The sequence below is a fragment of the Nomascus leucogenys genome, chromosome 10, assembly GCF_006542625.1.
Source record: "Nomascus leucogenys isolate Asia chromosome 10, Asia_NLE_v1, whole genome shotgun sequence".
Lineage (NCBI taxonomy): Eukaryota > Metazoa > Chordata > Mammalia > Primates > Hylobatidae > Nomascus > Nomascus leucogenys.
The window spans coordinates 99,881,793-99,885,185 of NC_044390.1; the positions used below are offsets into that span (position 1 = coordinate 99,881,793).

General features: G+C 53.8%; 1 non-coding gene across 1 annotated transcript; it reads right to left on the minus strand.

The window, feature by feature from the left end:
- Positions 1 to 1,894: 1,894 nt before the first annotated feature.
- LOC115837106 lies at positions 1,895 to 2,005 on the minus strand. Its single transcript, XR_004032145.1, has one exon. It is a non-coding gene; the product is annotated as a U6 spliceosomal RNA (small nuclear RNA).
- Between the last annotated feature and the right edge of the window lie 1,388 nt (positions 2,006 to 3,393).

The following is a 3,393-nucleotide window of genomic DNA, read 5'->3' on the forward strand; positions in this document are numbered from 1 at the left end:
GCCCAGCACTATTCTGTGTGCGGGGGGGTCCCTGCTTTGGTCCGGTTTCATGTTTGTGTGTGGAGACCTTCAGAGGGTGGTAACTGATGAAAAGAAAATAAAACTGGGTGGAGCGTTTGAGCGGGAGGGGCTACCATCTGCATGGGGCCGTCATTCATATTTATTGTGGCCTACTGTCTGAAAGTACTATTCTAGGCACTGCCCCAAATCCCTGCTCTTACAGAACGTATATTCTAGTGGGGACCAGACGACAAGCACAGAACGTGACAGGAACAGTCAAGAAGAGACAGAGGCAACCCTGGGGAGGCTCGCTGCTATTTCGGGCCGATGGTTGAGGGAGGACCTCTCAGGAGAATGTCAGCCAACAAAGTAAGAAATGGAGTTGCTGGGCGTGGTGGCTTACGCCTGGAATCCCAGCACTGTGGGAGGTGGAAGCGGGCAGATCGCTTGAACTCAGGAGTTCAAGACCAGCCTGGGCAACATGGTGAAACCCTGTTCTCTACTAAAAATAGGAAAATTAGCTGGGCGTGGTGGTGTGCACCTGTAGTCCCAGCTACTCAGGAGGCTGAGGTGGGAGGATCATCTGAGCCCAGGAGGTGAAGGCTGCAGTGAGCTGAGATTGTGCCACTCCCTCCTCCAGCCTGGACAACAGAGCAAGACCCTGTCTCAAAAAAAAAAAAAAAAAAAAAGGAAAAGAAAGAAAAGGAATCATGCAGGTACTGGTGGGAACAGTGTCCCAGGAGAGGGAAAGGCAAGGAGAGCGAGTACTCAAAGGCACCTTTGAGGAAGTAATATTTGAGCTGAACTTTCGTGACAAGGAGGACCGAGGCACGCACAGATCTGGGAGAAGAGCAGTGAGATGAGGGGGGCAACAATCAGAGCCACAAGAAGCCCCTGAAGAGAAGCCTGGGGCACTGAGGACAGCCAGCAGGGACGACTCCTGGGGTTTGGCCTGAGCCACAGGGAGGCCATGCCACCTTCTGACAGTGAAGAGGGCAGGTCTGTGGGGCATACGTGGTGGGCCTGGGGTCCCCTCTGGAAACAGCTCTCTTTGACAACATGAATCTGCAATGTTTGAACACCAAGTGGAGCCATCAGGTCAGCAGTTAGAGCTGAGTGTCTGCCACAGAGACCTAGAGCTACAGGGTGAAGGAACATGCTGGGGAGCAGGGAAGAGGGTGAAGCACATGTTGGGTGCTCAGCCATGCCCCACACTCCACCGCCAACCACAGCACCTCTGAGACAGACTGGAACCTTCCTGAAAACAAAAACCAAACGGGACGAGTGTGTGGGGTGTGGTGAGCTTCCTGTGCTGCTCTAAGAAGTTACCACCAACTTTGCTGCTTAAACTAGATTTATTCTCTTGAAGTTCTGGAGCTCAGAAGTCCAAAATGAAGGGGCAGGCAGGGCTGGTTCCTTCTGGAGGCCCTGCAGGGAGATCTGTTTTCTTTTCTGCTTTGACAGCCTGCCCTCCTCTGCTGGCTGGAGGCCCTTGCTCCCTCTGCAAAGCACATCCCTCCCGCCTCTTCTCTGTCACCAAGCCCCTGGCCTCTGTTCTGTCACCATCCCTCTGGCCTCTGCTGTCACCAAGCCCCTGGACCCTCCCCTCATCTCAAGGTCCTTAATTCCACCATATCTGCAAAGCCCCTTTTACCGTGCAAGGTAACATCATCGCAGGCTCAAGTGATCGGATGCGGGTATCTGTGGTGGCAGGACGGGGACATGGCTTAGCCCACCACGGGGTGTCAACGGTATCCAGCATGTGGGGTTTGCCAAACAACAACAAACAAAACCACCCAATTTTTATAAAACCCCGTGGCGTGCGAGGTTTGATGGCACAGTGTTACAATATGTTCAAGCCCTAAATCCCAGGACCTCAGAGGTGACTGTATCTGCAGACATGGAACATGTCATGAATTTGCGTGTCATGCCTGCACACGGGCCACGCTAATCTTCTCTGTATCGTTCCAGTTTTCGTAGGTGTAGTCTTTAAAGAGGTGATTAAGATAAAATGAGGCCACTGGGGTGGGCCCTAATCCAATAGGACTTGTGTCCTCACAGGAAGAGATTAGGGCACAGACACGCATGAAGAGAAGACGCTGCCCACGAGCCAAGGAGACAGACCAAAGAGGAACTGGCCCCGCTGACACCCTGATCTCAGAGTTCTAGGCCCCAGAACTGTGAGAAAATACTTTGTTGTTTAAGCCGCCCGTTCTGCAGCGTTTTGATCCAGCAGCCCAAGTGGACCCACATTCAAGGCCACCACTGGGCGGGGCTCACAAATGCAGGCTCCCAGCACAGCGCACGGCTCTCACAGTGCCAGGCTCCCAGCACAGCGCACGGCACTCACAGTGCCAGGCTCCCAGCACAGCGCACGGCTCTCACAGTGCCAGGCTCCCAGCACAGCGCACGGCACTCACAGTGCCAGGCTCCCAGCACAGCGCACGGCCCTCACTCCTGGTCTGACTGGCCTTCAACATTCTCTCCTGCATCCATTCTTTCCACAGACACGCACGACCAAGTGTCTGCTCTGTGTGAGGAACTTTAAGACCCCACCATCTAGACTCACTGCCTCAGAAGGAGACAACCATGAAAAGTGAGTGACAGAGGAAGGAGCCGCTGTTTGTGCCGCGGGAAAGATTTCAAGCCCAGGGGACAGCTCATCAGCTTGTCAGACCTTCACCATTCAGTAGCCAACTGGTCACCCAGTGATCAGCAGATGCTGCCCTGGGGCCAAATATTTCTGACAAATAAACAACAGTGGGCAGACAGGCAAGATCCCTGCTCTATTTTTTTGATGGGGGAGACAAACGGTAAACAGATGTTTCCTTTCCGATAGTGACAGGTGCTGGGGGGAAACTAGACCGGCTGGCGGGGTGGGGGCAACCCTGCGGGAGCTGAATGAGGAGAGGCTACAGAGGGAGGGGCCGGTGCCTGAGGGGCTGGTTGTGAGAACTAGCTGGTTCGGTGGAGAAGCAGAGGAACACGTGAGGGGCTCCAGGAGGAGCAGGTAGGGAGAAGAGGTTTATCTGAGGGGTGGAGGCAGGGGTCATACGGCTGTGGGCCTTCAAGGGCCATAATATGGTTATTCATTACTATGTAACAAACCACCCCAAATGCAGTGGCTTAAACAACTACTTATTTCTCATGATTATACGCTGGCTGCCTGGTGCAGCACTGTGCTGGTGTTTAACAACCTTCTCTCCAGAAAAAAACAAAAGCAAAATTAAAAACCACCCTGATTTGAAGCATTTACCAATTTCCACAGTGCAAACACTCCTCCCAGGGCCCATTCCAACTGAACTGAGTGGGTAAGGCTGGAAGGGGCGCCGTCCCACACCGGCCACAGAGGCACACCCTCGGGCCTGCAGGTAACAGGCAGGTGCGGTAAAC